At 47.3% G+C, this 23,603-nt stretch overlaps 1 pseudogene across 1 annotated transcript in view; it reads left to right on the forward strand.

Moving 5' to 3' along the window:
- Positions 1-11,999: 11,999 nt before the first annotated feature.
- LOC308151673 (piwi-like protein 1) overlaps positions 12,000-23,603 on the forward strand; it is a 61,316-nt pseudogene continuing 49,712 nt past the window's right edge. The window contains exons 1-2 of the transcript in view: positions 12,000-12,068; positions 12,698-12,799. The product of the transcript in view is annotated as a piwi-like protein 1 (transcript). The remainder of the gene's footprint in view (positions 12,069-12,697; positions 12,800-23,603) is intronic.

The raw sequence follows: 23,603 nt of genomic DNA on the forward strand, positions 1-23,603 counted from the left end.
GTCCAAGGAAGGAGAAAACCCGTAGCAGTGACTTTAATGACACACTGCCGTATAACCCCACTCTAACCCTAACCCAGGAGCAGACACCTCCAGTCACACTGCCATTAAACCCCACTCCTGGGTCCCAGGAGCAGACACCTCCAATCACAGAAAACCATACACCATGGAAATTGCCTGAAAGACATGATCAAAGCTTTCACAGATCCAGACATTCTCACTAAACCACTCATGATAAGCAGGCTACTCCCAGATAATTCAGAGGAACTAGGCTGTGTATCAGGAGTTGAGAGAGATGTGTTTAGTTGCTTTTGGGAAGAGTTTTATGACCGCTGTACTCTGGGAACGACAATAAAAGTCCCTTTTATCCGGCATGACTTCAGCGGAGACACTTGGAAGGCCATTGGCAGAATTCTCCTCAAAGGTTATCAAGACTGTCAGTACTTCCCTATCAAGCTTGCTTGCCCTTTCATGGAGGAGATGCTGTATGGCGTAGTGCAGACTGACCTGACAGAATCATTTCTGCAGTTTATGAGTGGCCACGAAGGTGAGATTAGGGTTACACAATCAATTGCTGCATCTTGAATTCGGTTCACAAATGCTCACTCATAGACTATTATGTTCCCAGGGACACTATGAATGTTTGTGATTATTTCTTCTTTATTATTATTATTATTTTTGCATGGTTGTAATATTAAATCATGGATGACCCGAAATTGCTGAGAAAAATGCATGATTATTATATTAGTTATATATTAGTGGGGTTAAATTTTTTATTGGCATGTGAAATTGTCAGACATTTATAGCTGTATACTATGAGGCGATTCTTTGATCTGACCACTTTTTGTGCTGTGTCTTTATAATGTTTTATAACCACAGGTGAGGTCATCCGACGAGCCCTTGTCGATTTCACCTCCATTGACTCAGAAGATCTTGGGGAAGTCCTTGACAACTACGACTGTAGAAGGAGAGTCACCGCAGAGAATCTCCCAGAGATCCTAATGGAGATTGCCCACAAGGAGCTTGTGCAAAAGCCCAACTATGTGATAGACTGTTGGAAAGATGTTACTCAGAGCCAGTTTGCCTTGAATCGTGAGGAACTTTTGGAGATGTATGCAAACCTCAAACCAGCACCTAAAAAAGTACTGGCACTACTGCATCTCCCAGCAGATATGAGTACCAAACAACAGGACGTAGGGCATCATCTGAAACGTTACATCAGAGAGATGGACGAGGAGAAACTAGGCAGGTTTCTTAGGTTCACCACAGGATCAAATCTGATCACATGTGACAGTATAGCCGTGATGTTTTCACAGATGTCTGAATTTACAAGACGGCCAATAGGACGCACATGTGGTAGGGTTTTAGAATTAGCTGAATGCTATGACAATTTCCCAGACTTCCGAGCTGAATTCAATGGAGTCCTTGACAGCAACATTTGGGTCATGGACATTGTATAGGACATTGTGGACCTTAGGTATTTTTCATTTAGCACTTTATCTCAAATGTTCCTCTGTGACAGTCTTAGAGAAAGGGTTGTACCTTGTTTTTTGTAGTATGCCTAATTCCTGGAAGTATAACAGCTGAAGCCATTGATCTTTGAGTAATGTTGATTATAATTGTGTATTAGGTAGACTATTGAAGTGAAACCAATGGTAAGATAGAATGTTTGTATTGAAGCAGTTCTTTCTTTGATACTAGGTCACATTTATTACATCCGGAAAGTATTCAGACCCCTTAATTTTTTTCACATTTACTCAATTTAATTTCATGGAAATTGATTCAACAATGCACAACAATTGCCAACAATCCACACACAATACCCAAGAATGACAATGTGAAACCACTTTTTGGAATCTCAGTAAATGTATTAAAATTGAAATACAGAAATACTTAATGTACATAAGTATTCAGACCCTTTGCAATGACACTATTAAAAATAGCTAAAATGCCAAAATGTTGCAATGTTCAAGGGCTTGCCAATTTGAGGTGCTGATATTCAAGGTTCTCAGAATAATTGTTGTTATTGTTTGCATAAGAAAGTTAATGCTCTACTTTTACTGTACATCTTGTGGCACATCTTTGGATGGCACAGATTGATGTAAACGTTCCATCAGTGGTTGTATAATATGTATATATATAATATAATATAATCCCCATTCTTCTGGGAAGCTGTTATAGTAGCAAAGAGGGAAGCCATGGTTTTGGAATGAGATGTTCAGCAAGCACATATGGGTGTGATGTTCGGGTGTCCCAATACTTTTGTCCATATCTACACATATTATGATAAGTTTACAATCCATGTTGATGTGTTACCTGTACTGTATGTAGCAGGGTGTTACTGAATGTTCAACATATGGGATGTTATTTGTACTTTTAAAACAATATAACTGTAATGTAAGTATTCAAAATGAAACCTGCATTTTACTAGGACATTTTGGAGACCTTGTTATCTTACAGTTTTTATTGCTGTAGTTGTTGCTACAATTAAACTTTATGCATATTGTTCTACCCATTTACTTTTACATGTGTCTTATTTCAATTTCTGATGACATTGGCCCTCCGTCTTGCCAGAGGATTGGATCCCTTATAATATGGCTGGTTTTACAGACAAAGTTGAATGCACAACTCTGAAGACTAGAACAGAGAGACGAACTACAACAGTTACAGCGTTACCAGTGGATTAGTAAAGGGTGGGTATAATTATCTAAATGTTTGGTTCATTGAATAAATAAATAAATAGGCTACTTGAAAGTGGTACTCCACTCTCCTTAACCCTTATGTTGTGTTCGGGTCTGCCGTGGCCCGTTTCAAGTTACAATTATATAATAACTACCATCTAGTTTTTTTTTTATTGGAACAAGGTTCATGATATCCTCCACAACAGCTATATAAACACTACAAAACAGATTTTGACAATTTTAGCCAATTCTGCCAATATAATTTGGTGTTCGGGTCTGGGAAGACCCAGCAGTGCATTGAAATGTTGTGAGGCCATACATTAAAATGACAACAGGATTGGTTATGAATGCATAATAAGTTAGTTATGATGTAGTAATAACAATATTGGATGATAGTCATTGTTTTTGAGTGTTTTGGACTGAGTTAAATCATAGGTCAAAATTGACCCATGAACACACGGGACAGAAACAGCTTTCGAACACAACACAAAAGTGGGGACAAGTGAACTCCATCTCTAAAGGTTTTGCAGTATCTCTGTTCTTAGCAATGTGTACAGTTCAGCAGCATCATATGCATCTTTTGGAGAGTCCCATCCATTTTCCTGCATCAGTAAAAGAGATAGCTCAAACACAGTTTCATCACAAGGCAATTGACCCTTGGGTGTACACTCCTCCTTACATAGATCCACCTCTTCTTGGTCAATCGATTTCAGTCTGTCCTCTGCACCATACATCTGTGGGACTGTATACAACTGGACGACCGGACGACCTCCTGGCACATTCCGGGCTGGCATTGGTCTGATCTTGTGTGAATTCCATGTCCTCACAACTTCATCAAGTTCTTGCTGCAGGATCATGAAGAAATTAATTGTTGTGCCTCCTAATCTGACACGCCCCCGTGAGCCTCGTTCTGGCGCCCCCTCCCGGCCGGATTGAGTGGGCCGGATCTCTGGCTCTGTTTGCAGCAGGTGTGGGCTATTACGTTTCAGCCCAGCTGTCCCAATCACCACCTGGACAGCCGCCTACTTAACCCTGCTACAGACAGAGATCCAACGCTTGGACATAACATTCTGTATGGACCCCCTCTGACTACTCTCATTTGGATTTCCCTCCCTGGCTCGACCCCTGGACTCCCCTCTGGACTACTCTCTCATGGATCACTCTCCCTGGCCCGAAAAGGATCTCGGACTTTGCTCACTAGGGTAGTATCGCAGCACATAATACAACACCCCTGACCTCATACACGCACACACACATAGTATAATTACACACCCCATAACTATCGCCTGCATCACACCTTTATGTTTGTTTTTTTCCACTAGTTAGTGTAGGGCCTATTTCTTTGTTTAGATCATCCATAATAAATCATTATATATTCTCCTGGCCTCTGTCTCTGTTTCTCTGGGGTTCCACCACATTTGGCTTTTCCAGTTTCAAGGTGTGCATAACAGTATGTCCAAGCCATTATGAGCCAAGGTGGAACTCCAGAGAACAAGGGTGGTTCCCCGGGTATTGGGGTTCTCCCATTAGTCGTAGATTTACGCAGAGAGGTAAATAGCCATGCTACGCAACTTACCAGTCTGCAGGCCGAGCTCCAGAAGGCCTTCCCCACGGTCCAAGGCCAGATAGCCGTACTGGAGAATACCACCCGTGCCACCGTCGGGGCTGTAAATAGTCTCGAGACGAAGATGGACGCCCTGTCCGGGTCTCTCGCCTCCATCCAGCGTTCTCTGGACCTCATCGCCGCTGGCAGCAGACCACCCCCTGACACGAGTTCCATATCTGGGCAGATGACTAATCCCCCGGTCGATCCTGTGAACCCCGTTTCGCTCTATCCTCCTGTCGCTCACTGGGAACCCAGGTTAGTCAGCCCCGCTCCATTCCATGGTGACTTTGATTGTTGTCGGGGTTTTCTGACCCAGTGCGAATTAGTATTTACGCACCAGCCTTCCAAGTACTCCTCCGACGGGGCCAAGGTAGCGTTTATCATGTCTCTACTCGCTGACAAAGCGCTCAAATGGGCCATAGCCGCTGTCGGGAGCAGTTCAAGATACTCCACGGATTACCCCCTGTTTAAAGCGGAGTTCCGGTTCGTGTTCGACCACCCCCAGGACGGGCAGGATGTAACCGGCCGCTTGTTAGCCATCTCCCAGGGTTCCCGCTCTGTAGCCGAGTACATGGTCGAGTTCCGTACTCTAGCCACGGAGACAGGCTGGAATGACGGAGCCCTCCTCAGCCTTTTCCACAAGGGGTTACATGATTCCATCAAGGACCTGTTGGTGCGCGACGATCCCGGCACCCTTAATGAGCTGATTACCCTGGCCCTTAGGATGGATGCACGCCTCCAGGTACGACGCACCGACCGCGTCCAGCGAGCTGTCACGCGCCCCACTACCTATCGCGCCGGAACGACCCCGCCCCCTTCTCTGCCCATGCTGCCTCCTCTCGTGGCTACTTCCGGGGCTGGGGAGCCCATGGAGATCGGCCGCTCTCGGCTCTCGCGAGAGGAGCGAGAACGGAGGCTTCTCAACAAGCAGTGCCTGTACTGCGGCAAGGAGGGGCACATCATCCGGGCGTGTCCTGTCCGGCCAAAAGACCCAGCAGGGGGCATACTGGTGAGCAACACCTCTCTCTCTCAGCCCCAGGTCACCCCCAGTCGCCTATTCCCTGCCACTCTCACCTGGGGGAAGGACACCCTGTCTGTCAGCGCCCTCATCGACTCCGGGGCTGATGGTTGTCTAATCGATGAAAACTTAGTCCACCAGGCGGGCATCCCCCTAGTCCTTCTAGACCGCCCCATCATGCCTAGGGCCATTGATGGCCGTTCCCTAGGAACTATCACCCACACCACTGGGCTTATATCTCTTACGATCTCCGGGAATCATACCGAGGAGATCCGGTTCTTTGTCCTTCAGATCCCCACGTCTCCCCTGGTGCTGGGTAGACCCTGGCTCGAGAGACATGAACCTCACATCTCCTGGGCTTCGGGCCAGATCCTAGGCTGGAGAGGTACGTGTTACGCCTCCTGCCTTCGCTCCGCCCTGTCTCCCTCTAGCGACCCCAAGTCTAAGATCACTCCGCCTGACCTCACCGGGGTTCCTCACATCTACCACGACCTAGCCCAGGTGTTCAGCAAGGACGAGGCACTCTCCCTTCCACCCCATCGCCCGTATGACTGTCCTATAGACCTCCTGCCTGGTGCCACCCTTCCTAAAGGTAGACTTTACAGCCTCTCACTCCCTGAAAAGGAGGCGATGCGTAACTACATTACGGAGTCCATCAACTCTGGTATCATCCAGCCCTCCTCCTCTCCCCTCGCGGCTGGATTCTTCTTCGTATCCAAGAAGGACGGTGGGCTCAGACCTTGCATTGATTTTCGGGCTCTGAATGACATTTCTGTAAAGAACCGTTATCCCCTTCCCCTCATTAGCTCCACCTTCGAACCCCTCACCCATGCCAAGGTATTCACCAAGCTGGACCTACGTAACGCCTACCATCTAGTCCGCATCAGGGAGGGGGACGAGTGGAAGACCGGGTTTAACACCCACCTCGGCCATTTTGAATACCGCGTCATGCCTTTTGGTCTATCTAATGCCCGTGCTATTTTCCAGGCCCTGGTCAACGATGTCCTTCGGGACATGTTAAACATTTTTGTTGTTGTGTACCTTGACGACATTCTTATTTTTTCTCGGTCCGTGGAGGAGCACCACCAGCACGTCCGGCTAGTCCTGCAGAGGCTCCTGGAGAACCGCTTATTCGTGAAGGGGGAGAAGTGCGTTTTCCACACCAGCTCGGTCACCTACCTGGGTAATGTGGTGGAGGACGGACAGATGCGGGCGGACCCTGCCAAGGTCAAGGCCGTCGTGGAGTGGCCTCAGCCCACGGACCGGACCCAACTTAGACGCTTCCTGGGGTTCGCGGGATTTGTGAGGCGGTTCATTAAAGGGTTCAGCCAGGTCGCAGCGCCGCTCACTGCGCTTACCTCCACCTCACGGCCCTTCTGCTGGACCACCGCTGCTGAGACCGCTTTCGGCACACTAAAACACCTGTTCTCCTCCGCGCCAGTGCTGATCCACCCCGACCCCGAGAGACAGTTCATCGTAGAGGTAGATGCTTCGGACACGGGGATCGGGGGGGTCCTCTCTCAACGGTCGGGGGAGGACCAGAAGATACACCCTTGCGCCTACTTCTCTCGGCGCTACGAACCCGCGGCCCAAAATTACGACGTGGGCAACAAGGAGCTGCTGGCGGTTCACGAGGCCCTGAGGGAGTGGAGACACTGGCTGGAGGGAGCCAAACTACCGTTCCTGGTGTGGTCTGACCATAGGAACCTCACTTACCTTGGGTCCGCCAAGAGGCTCAACTCTCGACAAGCCCGCTGGGCTCTTTTTTTTAGTCGTTTCGACTTCACCCTTACCTACCGTCCCGGCTCCAAGAACGTCAAAGCTGATGCTCTCTCCCGCCAGTTCCCCAAGGCGGATTCGGGTGTCACTGAGGGGGGAGATACCATCCTGTCCCCGTCCCGGGTGGTGGGGTTCGTAACCTGGCCCGTCGAGGCTTTGGTGAGACAGGCTCAGCGGGCCGAACCAGACCCTAGGACCGGACCCCCTAACCGTTTGTTTGTGCCTACAGCTGTCCGAGCCAGGGTGTTGGAGTGGGGCCACTCCAGCTGCTTCGCTTGCCACCCCGGCGAGCGGCGGACGGCGGCATTCATCGGGAGGAGGTTCTGGTGGCCCAATCTCAGGGGGGACACCAGGGAGTTTGTGGCCGCCTGTACGGTGTGCGCCCGTAGTAAGGCCTCCCATCGGCCTCCTGCGGGTCTCCTGCAGCCTCTCCCGGTGCCCAGCCGACCGTGGTCGCACATCGCCGTGGACTTTGTTACTGGGCTCCCTGTCTCCCAGGGGTGCGACACCATTCTCACCATCGTGGACCGGTTCTCCAAGGCGGTCCACTTCGTTCCCCTCCCGAAACTGCCCACAGCGGCCGAGACGGCGGACCTCCTAACTCTCCACGTCGTACGCCTCCACGGGATCCCCTCGGATGTGGTTTCTGACCGGGGCCCCCAGTTCGTCTCCAAGGTCTGGCGGGCCTTCTGCAGAGGCATTGGGGCCACCACCAGTCTCACCTCCGGGTACCACCCTCAGTCCAATGGGCAGGCCGAGCGGGCCAACCAGGCTCTGGAAGCCGCTCTCCGATGTGTCTCCGCCCACAATCCCTCCTCCTGGGCGAAATACCTGCCGTGGGTGGAGTACTCCCTCAACACTATGGAGAGCGCCGCCACTGGTATGTCCCCATTCGAATGTTCCCTGGGTTACCAACCCCCTCTGTTTCCCCAACAGGAGCTGGAGGTGGCGGTCCCAACCACCAGGGCCCATCTCCGCCGGTGTCGCAACGTGTGGAGGACCGCCAGGGCGGCGTTGCTCCGCGCCACCGAGCGCGCCCGGCGGAGCGCGAACCGGCGGAGGGTGCCGGCCCCTGACTACCAGCCAGGTCAGAGGGTTTGGCTGTTGGCCCGGGACCTGCCCCTCCAGACCTCCCAAACCTCCACCCGGAAACTCAACCCCCGGTACGTTGGTCCCTATCCCGTGGACCGTATCGTCAACCCCACGGCGGTACGTTTGACCCTTCCTCCCTCCCTCAAAATACACCCGGTGTTCCATGTCTCCCAGCTTAAACCTGTGGCCGCCAGCCCTTTGTCTTCCCCCAGCCCGGCTCCGCCGCCGCCCCGTGTCCTGGATGATGGGGACCCGGTATGGACGGTAAACAAACTACTGGAGGTCCGCCGCCGGGGTCGCGGGTTTCAATACCTAGTGGACTGGGTTGGCTACGGGCCCGAGGACCGGACTTGGGTGCCTGCGTCCTATCTCGCCGACCCGTCCTTATTGGAGGATTTCTACCGAGCCAACCCCGGGGCCCTGGGTCCGTCGTCCGGTGCCTCCCCTGAGGAAGGGGGTACTGTTGTGCCTCCTAATCTGACACGCCCCCGTGAGCCTCGTTCTGGCGCCCCCTCCCGGCCGGATTGAGTGGGCCGGATCTCTGGCTCTGTTTGCAGCAGGTGTGGGCTATTACGTTTCAGCCCAGCTGTCCCAATCACCACCTGGACAGCCGCCTACTTAACCCTGCTACAGACAGAGATCCAACGCTTGGACATAACATTCTGTATGGACCCCCTCTGACTACTCTCATTTGGATTTCCCTCCCTGGCTCGACCCCTGGACTCCCCTCTGGACTACTCTCTCATGGATCACTCTCCCTGGCCCGAAAAGGATCTCGGACTTTGCTCACTAGGGTAGTATCGCAGCACATAATACAACACCCCTGACCTCATACACGCACACACACATAGTATAATTACACACCCCATAACTATCGCCTGCATCACACCTTTATGTTTGTTTTTTTCCACTAGTCAGTGTAGGGCCTATTTCTTTGTTTAGATCATCCATAATAAATCATTATATATTCTCCTGGCCTCTGTCTCTGTTTCTCTGGGGTTCCACCACATTTGGCTTTTCCAGTTTCAAGGTGTGCATAACATTAATCTCATTACCAACATAAATCAATACATTCCACAATAGTAAACATCTGATCATAATTTGCATATAATTATGATAATCATAATATCTTATCTTCCTAGAGAGGTGGCTGACTAAAATGTATGTTTATAATAAGAGAGGCCCATCATCCAACCCAACCCACCCCCCTTTTAATAAACCTGATGTTGCTCAATACCTACCTGCACATCAGTGCTGACTGTGTACAATTGTATGCTATCATACACACAGCATACATATTTGTCTGTTTATATGAATGTATGTAAAAGTGGAATCTATCCAGTTCCTAAAACGCCTTACTTTATGAAAACAGAGTGGCAGATGCAATCTAATATATGCTTTTCTTGATAAACTGTGTGTGTGTGTGCATGCTTTATATTAGGGACAGACTTGGACTGTAATAGTGTTACTGTACCTGCACAAGGTTGAGGAAGCAGAACGGGATGAGACTTTTATCCAAGAAATCTCCAGAGGAATGACCATTGTCTTGAAGGGTTTTGAAAAGATTCATCCAGAACTGTGCACTTTGTTTTTTAAGTATTCCCCACCAGGACTCAATTCGCTGATTTGCAGTGCTGCGACCATATACAAAACTTTTCTCTCTGGCAAAAACATCTTGGTGGTTTCTTCTCAAAAAGACCTGCATGTTCTCCACATCTCAGTTTTCTGTGCCCCTATCAGCTCGCAGCCTCTCTGGACATCCTCCAACACCTTCAATGCTTTGAATATAATATCCAGCTATGACTTTTGGATCGTTGTTTGTTGTGTACGCTTCCATCCATACCACATAACGACTATAGCCATCGATGCAACCATTGATCCCTATTCCGTACGGCTTCAGTTTGTCGTAAGAGTCCATTATGCCAGAGTGCATTAGGACCTCGGGTAGAGTACTGCCGACGCCGCAGACGATGTGCCCGTCGCAGTTCCACACCTTGAGGGTCAATTAATTTGATAATCTGTCGTATGACATCTTGTTGGACCACGAATCCCATTCGAATTGCACGGAGATGCATCCAACGATAGCCTTGCATTTGGCCACTTCGCGATAGTTCCTCCTGCACAAAGGCTATTACCTCATTGAAATCTGAGTGATTTGTCCTTCTGTAAAACCCAGTTCACGACAACGTCGCTTCAAAGTACGAATACTTGTTATGATACGGTGATTTTGTGCCAATAGACAAAGAATTTCCTTATTACTAAAGCCAATTCCAAAGTATAACTCGATAAGAGAATTCATGTCATCCATTTTAACCAGTAGGAACATTCCATTCTGACTTTAATCTCAGAAATTCTGACTTTTTATCTCAGAAATTCGGACTTTAATCTCAGAAATTCTGACTTTTTATCTCAGAAATTCTGACTTTAATCTCAGAAATTCTGACTTTTTATCTCAGAAATTCTGACTTTTTAACTCAGAAATTCTGACTTTAATCTCAGAAATTCTGACTTTTTAACTCAGAAATTCTGACTTTTTATCTCAGAAATTCTGACTTTTTTTCTCAGAAATTCTGACTTTAATTTCAGAAATTCTGACTTTAAACTCAGAATATAACCCCCCCCCCTTTCGGAAAAAAAAAAAACTCGTGTTGGTGGCCCTAATACTCTCCCGTATCCAAGTGATCAACAATTGCGCATTTCACGTCAGGCGAGGGCACCGCGGAATCCGTGGATTTTTTTTTTTTCAGCTGAGGTTATGTGAGACTCTAGAATCATGGGCATCATTTATTTTGTAAATAGTTTTTGTCAAAAGTAGCTTATTATTGCCTATTAATGCTTGTACTTTACTCAATATCATTTGTTATATTTGTTAATTCTCACTGATTATTTTGGTGAGTATGTGCAGTACCTCTGCGGACCCCCTAGGGGTCGCGGACCCCCGGTTGAAGACCACTGAGGTAGAGGTCTCCCCGAAATGTCCATGGTCGTAGTGATTACTGCGCTATTACTACCAAAATATAGTTCTCTCTCCTACCCAACTGTATAGCCTATTATACAATGAGTATATGTACAGTGTATAGTAAGACATTTGTTTTACTTCCTTTGAGTCGAAAATAATGCCCGTGTATTCAATAAATAACATATTTATAGAATTCAGTATTCTGTGAACCAATGAATGATACGAGAATTGTAGTACGTGCGCAGTAATACTCAGGTTGAGAAGCCCTACAAATAACCTGATACAATTCGTATCGCAGACAGTTGAGATTTGAAAGAAGTCACTATGTAAGTACATCTAAGGCGTTCTATGAGAAAATAGAGCTAGCTACATGATGTTTATTACCTTACATGCTGCCAGATAATCACTGTAAAAGTAATTAAAGAATATAAGCTTTTAATTGAGCCACACAAGATGGTTTCAAGTCCAGTTGCCAGTTGTGATTTTAGCGAGCTAGTTTAGACAGGCCGCCTGTTCTAACGCAATGTTTACATTTTCAATAATATTAGCCAGTTAGTAATTAATACATCTAAAGCAATGAATTTTAACTGTAGACTACAGAAGCAACGATGACTCCATTAGCTAATTTATGAACTACAAAGTGGTTGTTAGTTAGCTAGCTAAGTCTTGTTTCTTGCCTCGTGCAGCACTTTGCGCCAGTATGTGGTCACGACTGTGGTCACGACATGTGCTCGTGACTGTCTTTAATTGTGTTCCAAATGTACACGTGGTAGTCATGTCAAACTTTGCTATGTTAAAATTGTAGAATGAGAAGTTTAATTTGTATGTTTCTTCCAGTTCCATTCCAGTTTTAACCCAAACCCTAAAATGACGGGTCGAGCCAGAGCAAGATCGAGGGGTCGTGCACGCGGTCAAGAGACTGGGCCACCAGGGGCGGTGTCGGTGAGTTCATTAATAATCCTTATACACATCAATTACCAACATATTGTAGGAATTAATTCTGCCCACAGGATTTCGCCGTTACGCATGGCTGTACCAACATGGCTGTATGAATTTAGGCTACTGTAGGGTCTTGATGGTCAAATCTTATGTAAATGTATAAATTAAAATGTGTGATGTGAGAACCCCTGATCTTGGAGAGAGCAACAGCAAGACACAATAATTTGGGCAAGGGTGATCACAAAATGTCAGAGGTTTTCCGGTATGAAGATTTTATAAATTGTGTAGTGTATCCTCGATATAAATATAATAGGATGAGAATGGATCAGGCTAAATAATCCTATGATGGCATCTCTGCCAGAAGACAACAAATGTAATGCTGAATTTATAAGGTCACTATTGTATTCTGTCACTGTAATAGTTTTTAGGCATATCATTAATTCAGTTCTGACTGTATTTGAATGCTCTTGCACTGCTAATTGAGTGGTTAAGATTACTTCACTTACCTTTGAGTTTTCACAGTAATTTTGTGGAGTGTTGTTGATATGAAACATGAGTTATTATAGGAACTGGTAAGGGCTTTCAATAAAGTATTTTTGATTACATTTGAATGTTTTTTCTTAAAGGCTCCCCCTCAGGAGGAAGCACGGCCAGTTCACTCCACTTCTGATGGTCAACTTGTGGGTCGTGGAAGACAGAAAATTGCCCCGGGACTTTTGTTATAATGGGTAATTTGGATACATTATTAGATCGTTATGGTGATGACCCCTAACCTTACAGGTCATGACACAGGAAGTGGGGGTGTGGTCAATGTGTGTTATGCGGAAGGGGAAATCAGTCTGTGAATGTACTCTGTATTGTGAACTACAAGTCTCCGGTATTAAAGTTATGAAACCGCACCACTGGCGTGATTATTGAAGTCAGGTTACCACAACTGGCGACGAGGATAAACTGGGAAGTTTGAGGATGTTTTACAGCGGCATCGTGCGGATATTTTTGCTGTTTTTAGCTAGTTTCCAGTCGGATTCGTGAGCGGAGAAGAGGACGACGGGGACAGCGTTAATAATTCGGTTTCGGAGGACAGCGTCGACGCGAGAGGGGACATTCATCACCCAGAGAGAGCAGCAGTTGCGACCATGGCGACTTTTGGATCTATCAGTGAGTTTGTTGAAGGGGACGGTGACTGGACGGAATACGTGGAGCGTCTGGAGCAAATTTTTTGGGCTAACGGGATTGATGACGCGGCTAAACGTAGGTCCATACTCCTGAGTGTATGCGGTGCAAAGACATATAAACTGATGAGAAATTTGACATCGCCACAGAAGCCAGGGGAAAAGACTTTTGATGAGCTGGTCAAGTTGGTTCAGGATCACCACTGCCCCAAACCTTCAGTGATTGTGCAGAGGTTTAGGTTCAATACTCTGTCCCGCAAGCCAGGTCAGTCGGTGGCGCAGTTTGTAGCAGAGTTGCGGCAGTTTACTGAACATTGTGAATATGGCCAATTGTTAGAAGAGATGCTCCGTGATAGATTTGTAGTGGGAGTCAGTGATGAGAGGATGCAGCGCTGCTTGCTGAAAGAGGCCACCCTGACTTTCAAGAGGGTTTTTGAGCTAGCTCAGGGTATGGAGATGGCAGCGAGCAATGTCAAGGACATTCAGAGGGCATGCAGTAGCGCTACTACCTATGCTGGGGAAGTGCATCAGGTGGGGGAGGAGTCAGACAGACCGGAGGCTAGAGGGCAGGCTGGGGAGGTCCACCAGGTTGTCAGGGGGGCAGAGAGGGCTAAGCCAGTGGAATGTTTCAGGGGAGTCATTATGCTAACACCTGTAAATTCAAGGAAGCTGTTTGCCATGCCTGCAACATTAAGGGGCATATTGCTAAAAAGTGCAGGGGGGCTAGGGGAAAAGCAAAGCAGGGGAATGCTAGCTTTAGGACGCCTCAGTCAGCAGCACATTATGTTGAGGAGACAGAGCATTATATGAGGGAGGAAGAGTACAACATGTTTCAGTTGAGCGGGCCCCGGGCAGAGCCTATCTATGCTACAGTGGAGGTAAATGGTAGGGAGTTGAGGATGGAGGTCGACACAGGAGCCTCAGCATCAGTGATTAGCGAACAGACCTACAGAGAGACATGGCACCAGGCTGCCAATGCACCCACTATCACCCCAGCAAGTATCAGCTTACGGACATATACAGGAGAGACTATACCACTGTTAGGTTCATTAGATGTGGACATTCGATGCAACCATCAGGAAGCAAAGGCACGGCTTGTAGTTGTGAAGGGGAATGGACCCAGTCTGCTGGGACGTGACTGGCTCCAGAAGATCCAGTGGAACTTGGGCGAGATCAAACACACCCGGGTGACGGAGGATGTCATCGGGAAGTACCCAGATGTGTTCAGAGATGAGCTCGGTACACTGAGGGGGACAACAGCCAAGCTGCACGTGGACCCGGAGGCTACCCCTAGGTTTTTCAAAGCCAGGGGAGTAGCCTATGCTATGAAAAGCAAAGTAGAGGAGGAGTTGGACCGTCTACTGGGGCTGGGCGTCATCCAGCCTGTACAGTTTTCAGCTTGGGCCGCCCCCATTGTCAGACATATTACTGAACGGGCCTACCGGGCCCAGGCCCAGGGGCCCCAGAGATCAGGGGGCCCTTTGCATTTCTTGTCGCAGGGATGCCGGTAGAAAATGTCCTACTGTAACTGGGACAAATGAGATTCCTTATATGAACGTAAAAAAACTATTTTTAATATACTTTTGAATATACTATTTTGAACAATTTTATTGTTAGGGGCCCACGTCTTGCAAAAAAAAGAGAAGCTTGTGTGGGCTACATAGTTTCTATAGCCTACTCAGATTATAATGCGAATACAGGCTACATTCCCATTAGATTAATGAGTAGGCTATAGAAACTAGACACTAGAGGGCGCCATTAAAGTTTGTGTACCAGGGACAGGTCACGAGGTCACACTGGTGCAGGTCGCGAGGTCAATGTCAATAACAACGAACTTGAGACTGACAACGCACAGGTCAAATGGAGCACCTTCACACATTAAGTGGAGCAGCTAAACGAAAGATAAAAAAAGAAAAAGAAGCAAAACAATCTGATATTTTACATCATGTTCCTCGAATTTCACATTTTTTCAAGAATATTAAAACAAATGAAGAGAACAACATTAGGGTTGCGGGGGAGGCTGACGAGCCCATCGTGGGAGATGAGCAACAGCCAGAGCCAGTCAGCAGCACTGCTAGTGCTAGTGCGAATGCTGCACCACCAGGGCAACTGTTGGTGCTGGCGAGTGAGGAAGAGGAGCAGGCCGGTGCTCAAGAGGCCAAACGGCGACGCGTGTCGCCTCCGCCGCCTACTAACATGGAGGATCAGTTACAGACTACTCAAAGAGAGGAGAGCGAGGCTTGGTTTGAAACCGTAACTGACCCAGCTTTGTGGGAGATCACTCAAAGTAAGCGGGCCAAAGCGGTTCTAATTGACAGAGGAGTTAAAGTGTTCCAGAATCGGCGTGCACATTATCTAGCGTCTGTAAGGGATAGTGGGATTGGTGGCAAATCCAGAGTATTAACAAATGAACAGCTGAAATGCATTTTGCCCAATAGCCAAGTGGTTGATAGAGAGTGGATTACGTATTCCCCATTCACAGGAAATATTTATTGTTTTGCATGCAAGCTGTTGTCCACTAAGTCACATGCTGCATTCGTTACTGGCTATTGTGACTGGAAACACCCAGAGCGAATCGGCGAGCACGAGAGAAGTGAAGAACATCGAGCCTGCATGCTTGCCCTGCATCAGAGAATCACATGTGCCACCGTGGACGCCGACCTTATGAAGCAAATCGATGGAGAGGCAATATTGGAGAGAGGTGCTTAGGAGAGTTGTCTCCGTCATCAAGTTCTTAGGGGAGAGGGGTCTCGCATTTAGGGGGCGTGAAGAATTGCTAGATTCCCCACACAATGGAAACTACTTGGGCATCTTAGATCTTCAAAAAAAAGTGAGTGTGGCATGCCTGTGTTGTAAATCCTGTGTCGTTGAAATACAGGTGAATTTTTTCTAGTTATTGTGCTGTTGGCTTTGAGTGTTCCTCCGCTGTAAAATCTGTTGAGATGCAGGTAAACGTAGGCTACCGGTATGTCTTATATGCTGTTGGCATTGTGTTTACTTGCGCTCTAAAAAAAATATGTGTTTGCGCTGGGGAGGGCTTTCTACACGTCCAGGCCCAGGGGCCCATTTTTTCATGATCCGTCTATGCCCATTGTTCCAGTGTTGAAGAGCGACAGTACAGTACGGATCTGCGGGGACTACAAACTGACCATTAACCAGGTCTCCAAGCTGGACGCCTACCCCCTGCCGAGAGTGGAGGACCTGTTTGCGACCCTGGCAGGGGGACAGACATTTTCCAAGCTGGACATGAGCCACGCCTACTTACAGTTGGTTTTGGATGAAGACTCAAGACAGTACACTACCATCAACACCCACAAGGGGTTGTTTCAGTATAACAGGCTGGTTTTCGGCGTGGCCTCCAGTCCGGCCATTTTTCAACGCACGATGGACAGTCTGTTACAGAGGATTCCCCATGTGACGGTTTTCCTTGATGACATTTTGGTAACAGGGGAGACAGAAGAGGAGCACCTCCACAACCTGGAGCAGGTGCTACAGAGGCTTTCAGAGGCGGGGCTCCGGTTGAAGCGTAGCAAGTGCGTTTTCCAGGCACCGAGCGTGACATACCTGGGCCACACTATTACAGCTCAGGGTCTACGGCCAGTGGAAGACAAGGTGAAGGCAATCAAGGAGGCACCAAGCCCCAGGAACGTGGCCGAACTCAGATCATTTCTGGGCATGGTGAACTATTATGGGAGATTCCTCAGACCTTTCCACGGTGCTGGCGCCCCTGTATTCTTTACTCCACAAGGGCTCAGGGTGGGAGTGGGGGCCGGCACAGGAGACAGCCTTCACTAATGTGAAAACACAGCTACATTCGGCGAGACTTCTGGTCCATTACGACCCAGACAAAGAGATCATACTGTCCTGTGACGCCTCACCATATGGCGTCAGGGCGGTACTGTCCCATGTGATGAAGGATGGATCGGAGAAGCCCATCCGGTTCGCGTCACGGACACCGGCTGAGAAAGGCTACTCCCAGCTGGACAAGGAGGGTCTGGGGGTGGTTTTTGCAGTTAAGAGGTTTCACCAGTACCTCTACGGGCGGCCATTCACTATTTGTACAGATCACAAACCACTGGTGGGTCTTTTCAGCGAGCTGAAGTGCATTCCGCCTATGGCGTCGGCGAGGGTACAACGCTGGGCCCTCACCCTGTCAGCGTACCAGTACACCATTGTCTACAGAGCAGGGCTGGACAATGCCAATGCAGACGCCCTGAGTAGACTTCCTCTACCGGGTACGCCATCCCAGACGGTGGCGCCACCAGAGACAGTGTTTTTGATGGAGAGACTAGCCAAGTCTCCAGTGAACGGCCGACAGATAAAGCAGTGGACAGAGAGAGACCCGATCCTCTCTCAGGTGAAGAGGTTTCTGTTACAGGGTTGGCCCCCTGTGGCCGAGGACGACAGGCTGAAGCCATACTACAGACGCCAAATGGAGCTGAGTATTGAGGATGGCTGCATTCTCTGGGGCTCCAGAGTGGTGGTGCCTCCACAAGGGAGGGCACAGGTGATGGAGGAGATTCACGAGGGCCACCCTGGGTTTTCTTGCATGAAAGGGTTGGCCAGAGCCTATGCGTGGTGGCCCAACATGGACCAGGATCTGGAGAACAAAGGGAGGTCTTGCTCCCAATGTCAATTGCACCAGAAGATGGCGCCACCCGCCCCGCTCCATCCATGGGAGTGGCCGGACCGTGCGTGTTCCCGGCTACATGTGGACTTTGCGGGGCCTTTTATGGGCCATATGTTTTTTGTTCTCGTGGATGCTCATTCTAAGTGGCTGGAGGTACACCAAATGAGCAACATCACAGAACAGGTGACAATTGACAAGCTGCGTCAGATCTTCTCAGTGCATGGTCTTCCTGAGGCGTTGGTGAGTGACAACAGGCCGACTTTCACAAGTGAGTTATTTAGGGAGTTCATGGAGAGGAATGGTATTCGCCACATCTGCACCGCACCTTTCCACCCAGCCTCCAATGGCCTGGCGGAGCGGGCCGTGCAGACCTTTAAGGAGGGTCTGAAGCATATGACGGGGAGCGAAAGCGTGGCCACAAAACTGTCACGGTGGTTGTTTCAATATCGCATCACACCACAGACAACGACCGGTGTCACTCCCGCTGAGATGTTGTTGTCGAGGAGGCCTAGATCGCGTCTGGACTTACTGCGTCCGGATGTGAAGGCAAGAGTGGAGAGAAACCAAGAGAAACAGAAAGAGGGCCACGACTTGCATGCCTGAGAGAGACATTTCGGGGTCAAAGACAGAGTGTATGTGAGGAACTTTGGCAGTGGTCAACGCTGGCTGCCAGGGGTTATTCTTAAGCAAAGTGGACCCATCTCGTTTGTGGTAAAGCTATCGGACGGTAGAGTATTCCGAAGGCACCAGGACCACATCCGTCTACGCCATGACACTCCACAGCCTCTGACCGATCCAGCAGAGGTGAACGTCGAGGACATTATAGGGGGAAGGGGGCAGGACCTGACCCCGATAGAACAACCAGGCACCCCAGCTGGGGAACATACAGGGAATACTGCAGATGGTCACGGGGGTGGAGGAGACCCGATGGCAGGGGCTACAGCAGGAGAGGAGGGCTTCATACTTGCACCCACCTCTTTAGGGCAGGCAGAGACACACCCTCCGGGGCAAACTCCAGTACTTCCTGCCACGCCGTTGGCACTACGCCGATCACAGCGTAGTCGCAACGCTCCGGTGAAACTGACTTTCTAAGGGGTAGTGGGGGGAAAGGAGTGATGTTCTTTATAAAATAAAAAAAAGAAAGAAGTTTTTGTTGTTCTACAAGGACAGTCTGTTGGTGTTGAGGGGTTTGTTTACAAAGGGGTTTTTGACTTAAGGGGGAAGGGATGTTATAATGGGCAATTTGGATACATTATTAGATCGTTATGGTGATGACCCCTAACCTTACAGGTCATGACACAGGAAGTGGGGGTGTGGTCAATGTGTGTTATGCGGAAGGGGAAATCAGTCTGTGAATGTACTCTGTATTGTGAACTACAAGTCTCCGGTATTAAAGTTATGAAACCGCACCACTGGCGTGATTATTGAAGTCAGGTTACCACAACTTTGGTCCTCAGAAGGTGCAGTGTTCTATGGTCATTTAAAGTAGCTAATGCATATTAGGGGTGCACCGGTTCTCTGTTTATATTGAACTGTATGGTTTGCCATCCACGGTTCAATATGCACCAGTGAATTTTCGGTGTATGATGCGTTCCATTGAGTCGGAGGTCGAGTTTGTCTGGAACGCAGTTGCTTCTGTAACTTGTTCAAATGTTTGTTCATGGCGAGCGGATTTGAGAGTTGAGGGAACGAAAACAGTGAACAGAAAAGTAACTGCAAGCATTGATTAATCATGTCTTTCTGCGTATATGGTCTACCTGTCAAGCCTAAAGTGCACTTTTACTTTGAATTCTTCCTCTCCTATACCAGTAGTCAAGCCTAACATTTTACATTTGAAATGTGTTCAATCAATGTGTTTAATGTGAAATGAGAGTGAGTGAAACTGCATTATTTCTCTGCCCTTTGTTTCCACAGATCTTCTTAAGATTATAGTTTTTTTCGGGGTCAGAAGAAGAATTGCTACTGTTCCACAAGTATGTCAACTCCACAAATGAGAACATCAGATTGAGTATTGATTACAGTTAGTGTTGTTCCGATACCGATACTAGTATCGGCATGGCCACCGATACGCACAAAAATGCTGGTATCGGTATCGGCGAGTACTTGACAAAAACGTAAGTTATTATTTATTTATTTATTTATTTTTTACTTAAGTTTTACAAAAACTTTACGAGTTTTACAAAGGTTTTGAGCAGTGCCAGACTAAGTGTTAGCAATAATTTTACATCGAGGTTAGTATGCGGCTCAAAAAACATGTTTTTTTGTTTTGTTTTTTCAAACGCCGTGGTATCGGATCGGTACTCGGTATCGGCAAGTACTGCACGGTCAGGTATCGGTATCGGTATCGGGATCAAAAAATGGTATCGGAACAACACTAATTACAGTCAAACAGAAATTAATTTCCTTGATTTAAAAATCATCAAAACTGACAAAGGGTCACTTCATACCACTATTTACAGAAAGACCACAGACCGCAACACCATCCTTAGAGCGGATAGTTTTCACCCCTCCAGCTTGATCAAAAATATACCATTTGGGCAATTCCAAAGGCTGCGGCGCATCTGTGACAGGAAAGAGGATTTTGAGGAAAAGGCATGTGATATGCATCAAAGGTTCCAACAACGGGGCTACCAACCCAGCCTTCTTGATCAATCCCTCACCAAAACCAAAGCTCTGGAGAGAGCTAACCTCCTCAGACCATCACACCGAGCCCAAAAACCCAAACAGATCTATTTTGTCACTCGATATAGCAGGGAGGCGGCTCGCATCAACAACATCATAAAAAAGAACCGGAGCATCATAGAAAGTGACCCAGCTTTGCATGATGCACTCCCAGAGCCCCCGTCTGTCTCATACCGACGCGCACCCACCCTCAAGGACAAACTGGTGCGTAGTGACATGGTGCCTAAAACCAAACAGCATTGGCTATCAGCCCCTGAAGGCCATTACCAGTGTGGACACTGCAATTATTGTCAACACATGATCAGAACCAAGCACTTCACAGATACAAGTGGCTTCAGGTACCAGCTAAAGTCTTTTTCCAACTGCAACACCACATATGTTGTTTACAGGCTGGAATGTGGATGTGGTTGCTTCTATGTGGGACGCACTAAGCGTAGACTGAGGGACAGATTCGCAGAGCATGTTTATGCCATCAGAACATCCAATGACCAATATCCTATGGCTAAGCATTACCAACAGGCTGGCCATAGCAGCCCCAGTTCTTTAAAAGTGGTGGTTCTGGAAGTGGTCCACTGCTCTCGCAGAGGAGGGGACAGGCTCAAACTGCTCCTACAAAGGGAAACATTTTGGATTTTTAAACTCAATGCCATGGTTTCCCCTGGGTTAAATGAAGAAATTGATTATTCTCCATTTCTGTAATTTTTGTATGGCCATACAGCTGTTTTTAATTTTGTTTTGACATTGTTTTCAATCATATCTGTATTGTGGTGTTTGGTTTTATTGTACATAATTGGTGTTTCATGGTACATATTTACCTGTATAACCCATGTTGACCACTAGGGTAGTCACCTCCACCCATTGATTATGATGTCACTTCCACTCATTGTCTTCATAAGTGAAATGTTTGTACCAGTACTCCATGTGCCCTGAGTAAGGTCAGAAGACCGCAACGCGTCGGCATAGCCACTCCTAATAAAGGCTTTTTAATTTTTTCTACAATAAGAGTGCCTTGGTTCCCCTTTTTTCTTGGATATTACTGCACCTCTCTCCAAAGAGCACCTTATTGGGATTATTACTCTCCAAACAGAAGCGCTTCTCTCCTCTGCTTTCTAGTTGTATAGGCTATTGAAGAAAAGAATAAGTGCGATTGCAAAATAAACTAGATGAGACCACCTCGGCCGAACGCGTCATGGAATGTATTGGAGTGCAGTTCGTCCTCCTAGGGTAGGTCTAAGGAGATAGATGAATGTAAATATTATTTTAATCTTCTACAACTCACAAGTGTGGACCATGATCTGTGAGTTCAGAAGTACAGTTTAGCCTTGGACAATGTTTACCTACGCAGTTTAGAAGAGACACTTTGAACTGTTTGGGCACAGTAAGGGACAACAACACTTGGTATGACACCCCTCATGGTTGAAACTCACTTGATTTGTATCCTAGAAGTGCTGCTGAGTACAGTGGTAGTAGTGCAGTAGTAGTCTATCATCAGGATAATTAGGATATTAGAAGAATTACAAACACTTAAAAACACATAATAATAATAATAAGACAAGTTTAACGTGGGCGCTATAGAATTCCTTTTATACATACACCCGAGGCAGGTGGGCCATCTTCCACTATAATGTCGTTCACAGAACACAGATGGATTTGGGGCTGTTTGAGGTCAAGTTATATACACTACAATGTATACAACACTGCCCCCTCGTGTTCAATATGTGTTACAATGACGCACAGACCATTACAGTCAACACGGAATGGACAGCATAGGTGCAGGGAATTCTCTGAACCGGGGGAGGCTAGTGGAAGTTGACATCGGAGGACGAGCTCATTGTAATGCATGGCATGAAATAAGGGATGGAATCATGATACCAACCATTCCTTATTCCATTAGATATACATGTATTACAATGAGCCCGTCCTCCGACGTCGACCTCCATGTCTGCCTCCCCTGCTCTGAACCTATTTAAAGTCAGTTATCTGAACAAAAAAATTACTTGAAAGACAAAATCTTATTCAAACATTTATTTGATCCAATTCTTTGGAATGTAGTAGTCATTGAGTCAGAGACAACAGAGACGGGCTGGGTGTTGGGGCTGACTGCAGAGTAGAGGGGATGGTCAGTCAGAGTAGTAACATTACTTCAGTCTTTAAGGCCTCACTGCTTTTACTTAGTTATTTTCTCCTCTTGTTTTAATATCTGAGACAGCGAATTACAGAAGCAGTATTGAAAATAAAACTTTTTGGTAGAAAAAGAATGGCACATACATTTTGTGACGGTACAAAAACACAAGGTGATATCATATAACATAGCAGGTAAATAAAACATGACGTTATTATGACGTGTATAGCTTTTTCCAATAATGAAAAACATCTCTAATTGTACATTTCAGCCTCATATCATTTCATCTGAAACCATATAAAAAGAATAAACCATACACTGTCTTTTCCTTCTCTCTTTCTCTCTTTTTCACAATTCGATATCATAAAACACATAGATAAATATATCAGTGCAACATTGTTTTTACATCTAGTGCTGCAGCATCCTTTCTTCATGAGGTTCACACCAATCAGGGTTGGGGTCAATTCAATTAAAATTAGTCAATTCAGGAAGTAAACTGCAATTCCAATTCCAAATGTCCTCTATCCTTTTCAAAAGAACAGCAACATGAAAGAAAGAACAGCAACATGACCCGCTCACTAATCCCCCCCTACCCCCACTCCCACTTGAGAACCCAGGTCAGAACCCTCCAGGAGGAGGGTGAACAAGGTATGCGGTCAGCTCTAGGCCTGACTCAGGGAAGAGGACACCCCTGCCTTGCATAGTCCCGTGGGCTGCGCCATTTAAACAATCAGGCAATTCTCATGATTGGGCATGGGACACAAGCTCAGGCTTGATCACCCTGTAGCTGGCCGCCTTAGATGAGGGTGTCTAGTGTTGAAAAGGCCGAAACACCCCATGATTCAAAGGTACTCTACTGACGATGTGTCCCGAAATTGAACATCCTTCCCATGTCTGAGATACAGCTCCCATGCCACTCTCAACAT

The sequence above is a fragment of the Nansenia antarctica genome (genome assembly GCF_963989245.1).
Source record: "Nansenia antarctica genome assembly, chromosome: 2".
NCBI lineage: Eukaryota > Metazoa > Chordata > Actinopteri > Argentiniformes > Microstomatidae > Nansenia > Nansenia antarctica.